Source organism: Schistocerca piceifrons, chromosome 3 (genome assembly GCF_021461385.2).
Source record: "Schistocerca piceifrons isolate TAMUIC-IGC-003096 chromosome 3, iqSchPice1.1, whole genome shotgun sequence".
Classification (NCBI taxonomy): Eukaryota; Metazoa; Arthropoda; class Insecta; order Orthoptera; family Acrididae; genus Schistocerca; species Schistocerca piceifrons.
Genome location: NC_060140.1, coordinates 166,448,278 through 166,461,003, shown reverse-complemented (window position 1 = coordinate 166,461,003; position 12,726 = coordinate 166,448,278).

Below are 12,726 nucleotides of genomic sequence, written 5' to 3'. Positions count from 1 at the left end.
GGGGAGTGCAAATGGCCGAGAGCAGAGCCGTTTGCGTAGAGTTGTCAGAGTGTAATAGCTGCAGAAGTCAATGTGGAACGTACGACGGACGTATCCGTTAGAAGAACGCGGCGAATTGTAGAATTAATCGGCTATGGCACCAAATGACCGACGCGAGTACCTACAGCACAACATTGCTTGCAGAAACTCCCCTGAGCTCGTGACCATAACTATTGGATCGTATACGACGGGAAATTTGTGGCCTGATCAAATGAGTCGAGATTTCAGTTGGTGAGAGCTGATGGTTGGGTTCCAGTGTGGCGCAGACCCCATGAAGCCACGGACACAAGATGTCAACACGGCACTCTGCAAGTTAGTGGTGGTTCCCTAACGGAGTGGTGTATTTACATGGAATGGACTGGAGGTCCTCTGGTACTGCTGAACCAGTCATTGGCTGGAAATGCTTGTGTTCGACTACTTGGAGACCATTTTCTGCCATTCATGGACTTCATGTTTCCAGGCAACGATGGATTTTTTATGAATGTTAATGTGTCATGTCACCGGGCCATAGTTGTTTGCGTATGATTGGAGGAACATTCTGGACAATGAGCGAATAATTTGGCCATCCATATAGCCCGAAATTAATGCCACTAAGCATTTACGACTGGTTTGAAGAACATTCTGGACAATTCGATTGAATACTTTGCCAACCCCGATCGCCCGACATGAATCCCGTCGAATAGTTATGGGATATAATCGAGAGGTCAGGTCGTGTACAATATCCTGCACCGGCAACACTTACGCCATTATGGACGGCTACTGAGGCAGCATGGCACAATATTTCTTCAGGAGACTTTCAACGAGTTATTGAGTCCCTGCCAGGTGGACAGATGGAGCTGCTGCTCTACGTAGGGCAAAAGGAGGTCCCAAACGATACTAGGAGGTATCCCGTGACTTTTCGCACTTCAGTGTGTGTTCCTTGAACCTAGTGTGAAAGTTAGCTGGCCGGGATGGCCGAGCGGTTCTAGGCCCTAGAGTCTGGTACCGCGCGGCCGCTACAGTCGCAGGTTCGAAACCTGCCTCGGGCATGGATGTATGTGATGTTCTTAGGTTTGTTAGGTTTAAGTAGTTCTAAGGTCTAGAGTACTGATGACCTCATTAGTTATGTCCCATAGTGCTCAGGGCCATTTTGTGAAAGTTAGTGGGAGGTGATAAACAGTATACCACTCATTTCGTACCGAATAACATCCTTTCAAGATTCTTCCATTCAGAGGTGTACAAGATAATTATTTGGACAGAAGGACAAACGTGCTCCTTGATGTTTGTCATAAGAGGATAAGAAGTCTGAATTTTTACTCGCTTAATGTGCATGGCACAGTACATCTTTCTAGACCTAGTTTCCTGCGGCCATCCCACATTAGGCAGCTCAGGAGGAGTATATTCTAGGGTTTTTACGGTTTTTGCTGTTTCCAGTGACATTTAATCAAATGAGTAATCGAACAACGATGTTTTTTTTCCTATTTACACGCAATTCCTTGCATTTATTGACGTTGTGATAAACTGCCTGTTCTTACCAATCACAAATACTCCACAGGTATTTCGGATGGCACAGAAGGATTCCTTCTGTGATGAGGGTACTGGAAAATTAGTACAATACTACGGCACTTATGTAAGTCGGAGCTGCGACTATGTAGAGAAATAGCTGGAAGGTGCAGGTAGACGTTGCAAGTAAAACAGTTCTGATATTCACTCTGGTTTCCATTTCGCCACCAATCGTTCCTACCTTACTGAACAGCCCTCGTACCTAACATCTGTCGATTGCGTTCAGTTAAGAATAAGGCGTTTTATATCTACAGGGAAGTCCTGAATCAACTTGCAAATACTCGGTAAGGTCGTACGTTTTTCACTAACCGACAGTGCGATACTGTATTGAGTGTTTTCCTGAAATCAGGGGACACGATATCAATTTGGCACTCTGGATTTCATGCACGAGTAGAGCGAGCTGTATTTCGCAAAATCGCTGATTAGAGAATCCATGTTCATTTTTATAAGGCAGATTTTCTTTTTGCATAAACCTAATAAGGGATAAACATAAATTATATTTTGTAAGTGTACAACAGGTAGATATGTGCGATAGAGGCCTAGAATTATGTGTATCTTTCCGACGACGTTTGTTGAAAGCAAGAATGACCTGCACTGGTTTCCAGTAGCCAGGTACCTGTCATTTCAGCGACGGATGATAAACTGGTCTGTATAATGAATGAAATGTGATCAGAAAACATAAAAAGTGATTGTTTAATTTGTTATTGTAAATTACACCTTTTTCTGATAAATAACTAAAAGATTCACAGTCCCAAGATTGACAAAAGTCTTGCATATTTATTAAAGTTCTCTCTTTGCAATAGTTTAATGTTAATTTGACGTTTTCCGGCCGTAGTGGTCGAGCGGTTCTCGACACTACGATCGCAGGTTCGAATCCTGCCTCGGGCATGGATGTGTGTGATGTCCTTAGGTTAGTTAGGTTTAAGTAGTTCTAAGTTATAGAGGACTGCTGACCTCAGAAGTTAAGTCCCATAGTGCTCAGAGCCATTTGAACCAATTTGACGTTTAGGAAGTTGCAGGGCTTACGAAAAACTGCTAAGTTAACAACCGTTCTCATACGTTATGCCTAATTATGTGATGTTTGCTACAAGAAATAGAAGAACAAAGCTGTGCCTGCTTGTTTCATTTCTTCATAAGGGCAAGAAGTCAAAATTCAACAAAAATCCTAGTAATGATTTTGAATGAATACAAAAAAACAATTCTCAGTTTTTGTCCCTTCGGGACGTGTTACCGTATTGTTTAGCAATGAGTATGTTTTTTTTGTCAATAAAGCAGTTATTTCAACAAAGCTATTTTTTTTCCAATAAAGCATATTTTTCCAAGGCAGGTACTCGTGTTTTAAGGGTAGTGACTTGGACTAGTATTCAAAACGTTCTGAGTCTCAGTTTTTGAGTGAAAATCATCAGCAATGGTGGCCGAAGACTTCCGGCATAACAAGTCATACTCATTCTGCCAACGACCTTGTCGAAGAGGCTGGAGAGGGTGGACATATTTTCAGAGCGCTCTCTTGCACTTTGTGTAGGAAACTGCATCTAAAAGACACATTAATAAGCAATCATTAACGGCATGAGGATGCAGAAAGCAATGGAAACCACTGCGTTGTAGGCACGTAAGGTGTATTCCGTGGACATGTTACCTTGATAGAAGCAGGGAAGCTAGAAACTCTGACAAGGGAAATGCTAAGGCTGAATTTAAATGTCAGTGAAGTGAAATAGAAAGACTGCAAGGAGTTCACGTCCGACGAATATCAATCAACAGTATTAGAGAATATATAACTGCAGTAGTACCTTTTACGTATAGGAAGGTAGGACAGAGAGTGAGTTACTATGAATAGTTCTGTGATAGCGTTCTTCCACCAGAATCGACAGTAAACCGACGCCGACAACATGTCAGCAGTACACGCAGACGTCGCAAGCAGAAGCTGGAGAGATAGAGACAGTATATGAGAATACTGGACTGGTAATTCAGTTTATAAAGGGAGATGAAAATTTAGTAGTTCTGGGCGACTGAAACAGTGGTTATAGGGGAAGGACTATAAGGAAGGAGTAGGACGGAATACGGACCTGGTAGTATTTATTCATTTCCTATTCAGAACACAATAAAGTTCCACGTTTGATATTGCGATACTGCAACTAACGTCTGTCAGTCAGTTTCTAGCCTTCCAAGATGTCACCACTTTTATGCATAAGCTGGAAAATACCGAACATTTCAAGAATTTCTGTCGGTCGCACAAGGTTCATTATTTCAACTTCAAGGTTTTAGCGTTTGTGAATACTAACGAAAAGTATTACAATTTGTTAATATACAATCAAAATGTTAAAAGTCGTAAAAAATTGTGAGAGGATAAGTAATATGCAGCGTGAACCAAAATTCCGCCGACAAACGTCGGCGGCTCGACTCACAATTATTGCAGTTCATTCGGTTTGTTGCCCAAATTAGCTCTACAAGGTGCGACAATAAAGTAATTAAACTGATGTAAAAAAAGTGTTGATCACCCTTTCAGTCAAATTTAGTGTTGTCTCCTTCAAAGTAGTTCCCTTCCGATTGTACACACTTTTTTCAGCGCTTCTGCCATTGATGGTAACATTTCTGGAACTCATCTTCTGTAATATCCTCCAAGACCCTCGTCACAACTTTTTGGGCATCTTGTGTTGTTTGAAAATGGTGTCCCTTGACCGCTGTTTTGACTCTTGGAAATAGAAAAAAATCGCACGGAGCGATATATGGTGAATAAGGTGGCTGTGGTAGTAATGAAATATGTTTGGTGGATAAAAATTGCTGTATGGGACGGCGCATTATCGTGATGCAGAATCCAATATTTCTCATACCAAGATCTTCAATTACTATTAGACGAACCGTTTCTCGATTGATGTCCAATTCTTCTGCCATCATTTTCACGCATAATCTTCGACCACTTCGTATGAGTTCTCGCACCCTGGCGAAGCTGACACCCATCCATGAGGTTAATGGTCGTCCATTGTGGTCTTCATCTTCAACATTCGTTCTGCTTTCATTAAACATTTTATGTCAACGATTAACTTGAGTACTTAACATAACCTCGTCTCCAAAAGCCTTCTGAAGTTTATCGTAAGTTATCATAGCGTTTTCGCCCAATGTAACGCAAAAAGAAATGGCATACCATTGCGCAATATTGTGCGGTTCCATTTCTGTGACGAGAGACACAAACACGTGTTAACTTACTACAGCACAACTCACGACTGAGCAGTTGCATCGATGTGCTGCTTGGACCAGAAGCAGCTTATAGACCAAGGCCAAAGATATTGTGCCTACGCAAGCCTGCAGGGTTGCCACATCTTGCAAAGGAAATCAGTCTCATTACTTTGTTGTCGAACCTCGTATATCTATATTGGATTGAAAATAGTCAAGAATAGTGCAAATGGCGACGGTATGCGCTGTTTACATTCGCTCACAGTGCCTATGGGTGGCCACAGTAGTATCCACTTTAGTCTTAGCCTTCAAGCTTGTCCTCAGCACTGCTCAGTTCTGTCTTGGGTTTGTTTAGCCGGCGATGTTACTGGTGCGGTAACTGTTAAAAACCGTTGTAATGACGGGTATAGTGATGACGAAGAGTTGACCGACATGCACTTTGTGTCTATGGGTTCAGTGAAAACAGTGGTAGAGTGGCCCAAGGGCGCTATGCAGTTCTATTCGCGCAGCGACAGTGGCCGCAGCGCGGTACAGTATCTCGTCTCAGGGTTGTTGCGTTACTATGTGTCGTATGATGTGTAGTGTACGATTTTGTTACTGAACATTGCTTCTTCAATGTTCTGTAGGTATCTTCAAGCAAACAAGGGTGATCGCGGTAACGAACCGAATAAATCACAATTATATCATTACTCTGTAATGAGCCGCTGTGTATCGTTGTATTAGATTTAAGACGCTAAGTGTCATGCGTCAAATTGTACCAAAGTTAAGTATGATTTCGTAACATGCTCTTAATAAAGGTTACTTGTTATTTTCTGTCGTGTTGCCACATCTTTGCTATAGCGCCGCCATATCAAACAAGTGTAAATGAGCCACAATTAAGGAACTTAACTTGTGAAACAGGTTTTCTGCTATCTAGGATGTTTAGGCTGAATAATAGTAGCATTCAGTTACTACATTCGGAGCACTAATGAAAAATAAGAATTTCTTTTGAATATTATGATGGATATGGCTTTTGGTTATCCTGCCTTACAGTGGTCGATTAACCAATCAATTTAATTAATACATATAGGAATGAATGGTCGCAGAGATCATAATGAAATAAAGTTGTTACTGAATAATTAAAATAAAATAAGGGTAACTGAACACAGACAGTATGGACAAGGATATTGTAGTGATATAGTGGGACAATTTTTTCAGATGCCTATAGACGAATTCATTGGCTTTGGTATAAAACAACCGACATTTAAATTTGTTGACGTGAACATTCAGGTTTGGAAGTAAGTCTACCGGTAACAATGCTAGGTAATCTGCTCGTCACTAAAAGTCCTGCGTGTGATCGTGAGTGTAAAGTGGACGCTTTTTGGGATTGCTGGTGTCGCGTTGTGTCGATGGCAAAGTAACGTCACGTCGCCACAGGCCACAGCTTTTCAATCGACCGGATGAGCTTCAGAAGTGTCACTGGCGAAGCTATTGACCACACATGACGCTGTTTACATCTGAATCGTGTGCGGGCCGTCAAATCCCTTCCCGCAGCGTATACCGCACCTCTTTGCGATGGCTATTCTCCTGCATTATTCATTCCAAACGGAACAGCCGAAAGCATATGACCTGAATTTCAAATGGCTGCAGGGTCGGCCTTATACGGCAGCAGAAATTTCGCTCGGCGGTAGGATTTGCTTTCGGCTCAAAGCCGAAAATCTTACCACAATGTTGCTACTCACTATGAAGGCTGAATCATGCTTTCCTGTTAGTGTCGTTGTCTCCATAGATTTTGTGCTTACAAAAGGCACGTTGGATCGAATACGTGCAGCATTTTGGCCGTATCTCTTGCGTAACACCAAATCATTCTCCATCTCGTTCTGCATTACAGCCATATGGCTCTAGAGCAAACTAATAAACAACATGTGTTTATCCGAAACCACACTGCATTCAAGAGCGGATTAAATCTTTAGTTGTTATCAGTGATATAGAGGGACAGTGCAGTGATATGCCTATAGATGAATTCATTGGCCTTAGTATAAAGCAAACAACATTTCTGTCACATCTCATGGCTCACACTCTACTAGAACCTAATGAGAAATCTGCTTAACACATTGTTATTAAAATTAGCGTTCCACATATTCATTACTACCCATTATTATTACTATCACTATTATTATCATTGTATTATCCTACACATAATATGCTCTTACTAACGATGTCTAGTCAGATATAATAGAAGCCATAAGACCCTTATCTCATGGGGTGAAACAAAAGTTTAAATCAATGTAGAAGTGTTACTTGTAAATTACTTGGCAGTTGTTAGGAAACGATAAGCTTTTCACACATGGTACTTCGTTCGTGCTACATGTTCCATGTAGTGAAAAGCTTTCAGCCGAGTATCATACAGGTTGTAAAAGAAATCGGAGGAAGACAAAAGCCCAGTGCAATGCCTCTCCACGTCTGTGGCTAGGTCTAAAATCTCTTGTCAGACGGGACGCAGAACATTATGCTGAATGAAGACTAATTACGGGCGCTGACACAAGTACGTCCGTAGTCAGAAAAGTAGAAACGTTTTTGAACTTTTTAAACATTAGTGACATAGGAAACAGAGTTAGATGCGATTGCAGATTTTTTTCCTAATGAAATGCACTTCAACAAAGATTTGAGCACCATTAAATTCATTTAAGTAGTGGTATCAGTTTGGCACCTAGACTGATAACAAGCTTATACCGTAGCCGACTACATCACCATATATAAAACAGTGGTTTGATTAGGGAACGAAGGAGTTACAACTAGACTCAGTGTCACGACGCAAATGTATGTTACACAATGTGTAAGGACATGAAGTGCGTGAACCACATAAGGTGAGTTGTAGATAAAGGAAAAGACAGGCTAACATTCATTGTCCTAATATGGGAAAACTAAAGTTTATATATAAGAGAAGCCGAAGAAATCGTTTATAAGGCAACTCTCTGAATATCGCACAAGTGTAAGGGATCTTTTTTACTCGGAACAAGAAGGGAGAATAAGCATATACCTACTAAGAACAAAGGTGGGAACAGTCACACGTTTAGTTGACTTGCGACAGAGAGTAAAAAATAAAAAAGCTGATAAATGTTGAGCGGTAGACATTCGAAGAAAGGTATTGTACATCTCTCGCTAACATGCTTAGAAAATTCTTGAGCTTTTTGTCACATTGGACTTTTAGCTCAGTTACCGTGTTTGCAGAAAATAGTAATCAATTAATGATGGGATCGTCGTTTTGCTAGTACACAAAATATTGTTTTGCTTTAACACCCAAACATGTTTCACCATAGTCGTGGGATCCTCAGTGGCTTTTTCCATTTATTTTTCTGAAATACATACATACTAATTATGTTTAGATTAGGGAATATGTTACACGGGATTTTGTTGTTATTTAAATTGTGCGATACACTTTACATTTTATTTTCCATTGTGTGTATCCTGTGGCTGTCACCCAAACTAGCCGCAGGTGTAAATTCGTACACCATGTCATCTGCAAGCTTGAGGGATGTCAGGAAATCGTCTGCATTGAACTTTTTTTTGTAATCAAAACTTTAAAATGTATCTTCAGGTGAAAATCTTGGCATATAACAGTTTTTGGCCAAACCATTGTGGTATTTCTCTAGTTATCGACTGTGTCAGGGTTATTTTTGAGTGACAAACGTTTTTGTATGTAGTTGGGCTGACCTGTAGGCATCAGTAAAATTTTGTGAATGTTAGGTATGGAGAACTATATGGTGTAGTCTGTTATTCAAGGATTATGTTTCTCATTTTGACAGTATTTACGCACGTTTTCTCTTGCTCATTTGTGACTTTTGCGTCTTGCTGTGTAGCTGTGGGTTGAACAAAAGTGCAGAGGCGGAAAATCAGTAATTCTGTTCACGCTGGGTTCATGAATGGAATAGTAAAATATACCCTTTTTTAAGCATGCCACACCACAGTATCGACGCACACGTGATTACTATCTGAAACCAACAAGCGACCTGTCGAATTTGTACAAGCAGCTGCGCTATTTGGAGTTTATTCTCCTTTTTTTTAAAAAAAAAAAAAAAAAAACACCCATGCCCGAGGGAGGACTCGAACCTCCGCCGGGACCAGCCGCACAGTCTATGACTGCAGCGGTCTAGACCGCTTTACCGCCTTTTTTTTCTTTTTTTCGTTGTGTTCGGTCGTTGCGGACGTCGCAAGACATCCTGTTCAAGTTCGGTGGTTGATCCTTCCACTCAGTTTTTTTATTACAGAGGCCAACCGGCTCTCTGACCGAACACACTGAGCTACCGTGCCGGCTAATTGTGTGCCGGACCGAGACTCGAACTCGGGACCTTTGCCTTTCGCGGGCAAGTGCTCTACCAACTGAGCTTCCCTCGCACGACTCACGCCCCATCGGCTAATCCCGCGCGGCTTATTCTCCTATCTTCTGGTGTTTCCCACTTCGTTCATGACGTCAGAAGGGTATTTTTTCAAAGGCGGAGACGAACACTCTGAAATGTGTGTGTTTGTGTTTTGTAAAGAAGCACATACAACCCTCACTGATAGTGATAAATAAGCCACGAGGCTCTAAAAATGTGCACACTGAAATACATAGTGTGCAAGAGAATGAAGTCAGCAACGCCATCTGACTCGAAAATTTCACCTAAAATAATTGCACAGTGAACGCTTTCGTAAATTAATTGCAATGAGAGATTAGAGGAGCTGCAAATATTAATATTTCACGTCGTACACAAATGAATTACTTCGGTATTGGCATTGAATAATTTCAACATGAATTATCTTTTCGCGTGTAGCGCCTAGCAGTGCAATGGAGCATTCTACTCGACTCTTTGCAAATGCAGAAAATAGTGAACTAACAAAAGAATCATTTGATAAATTCTTAACCTCTCATGGCACGTATTGTGCTGACAGTGCAGTGAGACAGCGAGGTCACACGTCTCATAATAGGACCCTGCAGCACAGCATACGTTTCTCAGTCACTGTAACCTAACTAGCAAGCAAAGAGTGTCTGTTTATCGTCATTACATCTCAAGCATGGGTCAGTAGTTGCAGATTTAATTATCAAAGTGACTACGACTCCTGCAAGTACTTTATGTGAGACAAAACAAGATGGTTACCAACCAATGTGACATATTCAAATGAATTGTACACAAAGGATGATGCGCTTCTCGGTAACATAAAATGGTAAGAACGGAGTTTAACCAAATGTATCAAAAGCAAATATTACAATCCGGTAAGAATATTTAAACCCACAATTCCAAGTCCTGAGTTGACAAGAAGACGTAAAATCCTTCATGAAATATGTAATCAACTATATTTGAGAAAATTAAACCTTACACTTCAAGATAGATAAAGTAAAGAAGTGAATAACGTAGTGTGTGATGCTATAATCAGCAATTCTAAATTAGCAACCTATCTGCACCAATCATGCGCAGTCGTATAACTACACGTGGTTGCAACCAAATGGTTCAAATGGCTCTGAGCGCTATGGGACTTAACATCTAAGGTCATCAGTCCCCTAGAACTTAGAACTACTTAAACCTAACTAAACTAAGGACATCACACAACACCTAGTCATCACGAGGCAGAGAAAATCCCTGATCCCGCCGGGAATCGAACCCGGGAACCCGGCGTGGTTGCTACCGCCAACACACGCTGGCAGTGGCTGGTGATAAATATTCATGCGTGAATATTATAAGAATCATGGTGTGAGGCGGAGGATGTTTCGCCGGTTTATGATTAATGTACGACATCGACTTTCCAAGAATATCTTCTCCAATGTAGCTAGAGCCTAAGAAATAATTTCAACGCAGGTGAGGCTCATGGTAACAAAAGCGAGGTTAATTGATAGTGTCACATCAAAGGACTTAAACAAAGGAAAAAGTCACCGTGTGATGAAGTCACTACTAACTGTGAGGAATTTATATGTGCCTTTGTGGTACATCGGCTTGTAAGGAGTTTGGGGTTTTTGAGTCACCTCCTTGAATGGTTGGGATGGCCGTCGAGGCTAACGGAACTCCTTATGTATCGGGACGCACCGGACAGAATATTTTATGTTATGCTGTGAAACATTGATAGAAAAGCTGAATATGATGTATTTTAGTTATAACTGTTAACAAAGGAAGCTCCTTGCAGTTGGTCCACACCTCCCATTTTTTGATGAGGGCTTTATATTTTCACCATTTAACGTCAAGCAGATCCTGTTGGCGTTCCGTTGTGTACAATCCAAGAGGTTTTTGTCTGTGGTTATTTCGGGCACCCACTGATTCTATGCAGATCTCGACCGATGATTAACACAGCTGGTTTGATAGCACATCACTATCCCTGTGCTATTCTCTCAGAAGATCACTTTTCCTACTGTCCCTTAACGTAAGTCCCACTACTTTAAAATTTTGTAGGCACCGTCTAAAACTTGACAGCTAATGAGGCCTGTGAAAGACAATGTTGCACTCAGAACGCGAGGAGTATATAAAATACCGTGTGGGTGCGGACAGTTCTACAAAGCGCGGGCTGTGTGAATATGGTGCGGCCGCGTTCATGGCGTAATTTGACTTGCGTTGTACAATGACGTACTGCAGGAATGCGCGCCAGCTGGTGCCGCATTCGTGTACTAATGAGCTGCTATTTCGAGTGTGTTAGTTATATGGAGCGGTGGAGAGCACAGCTTCGTGCCTTTGCTGTTGAAAGTTATTTCGAGAACAACAACTTTGTTATTGCTACCCAGCGTCTATTTCGGCACAGCTTCGTGCCTTAGCTGTTGAGGGTTATTTAAAGAATAACGACTTTTTATTGCTACCCTGCGTCTATTTCGGCAACGTTTCAGCTTGGGACGTCATGCGAAATTGTGAGGTGGGTACGTGCATTTCGAACGACAGATTCTGTTTGCAATGGCATACCGGGTAGAAGTGAAAGAACTTTGCGGACACCAGAAGTCGTGGAAAATGTTCGTGCTGCACTATTGCATAGCCCAAAAAGATCTGCTCGTCATCATGCGCAAACTGTGCATGTGTCCGATCGCTCATTCAGGCGAATATTGCACGAAGATCTCCATTTTCACCCATATAAGCTGCAGATTGTTCAGGAAATTAGGCCTCGCCACTGGGTTTCACGAGAAACATTCTGGTTAACCATGCGTGATCTCCTTCGCCAAAATCCACAAATGGTGCACACCATCCTGATGTCAGATGCAGCTCATTTTGAGTTATGTGGTTCAGTGAATAAACAGATTATGCGTTTTTGGAGTGATGTAAATCGCCATGAACTGTACATCAAGCCCTTGCACAGTTCTCGTGTCACAGTGGAGTGTGGAGCTGCTTCCTTTGGGATTATTGGCCCTACTGCTTTGAGAGTGACAGCGGTGTGGCTGTAACTGTCACCAATGAGCGCTACCTACAGTTGCTGCAAAACTTAGTTCTTCCCCAATTAGGTATGGTCGATGTGGATGTGGAACATTTATGGTTTCATCAAGACGGAGCAACCTCGCACACAGCCAAAATTTGTATGGATTTCTTGCTACAGACATTTCCCGGTAGAGTGATTTCCTGTTTTGGTGACAATTCCTGGCCGCCTCGCTCACCTGACCTTTCATGTGCAGACGTTTTCCTTTGGGGCTACCTGAAGCAAGAAGTGTTCCGAACGTGCTGTGCCACCATTCCTGAGTTGAAGGATCGCATCAGAACTGCCGTCGGCAATGTCCCAGGGAATACGTTACGCTGAGTTATGGAAAGCTTCCAACGCCACCTACATGAATGTGTTGTGCAGAGTGGGCATCATTTGACAGGAGTCACATTCAAAAAGTAATCCACGCAATGGACAGTCACTTACACGTTAGTAAATGGCATACCTTTATTTATTAATTGACATAAGAGAAAATAAATAAATTACAGGTACTGCCTGATGGTGAGTTTTTGATATCCTACTATGAACGCTGCGTATGAAACGCGAGAGATGTTTTTGCATATGGTATCCTGAGAAATCAGC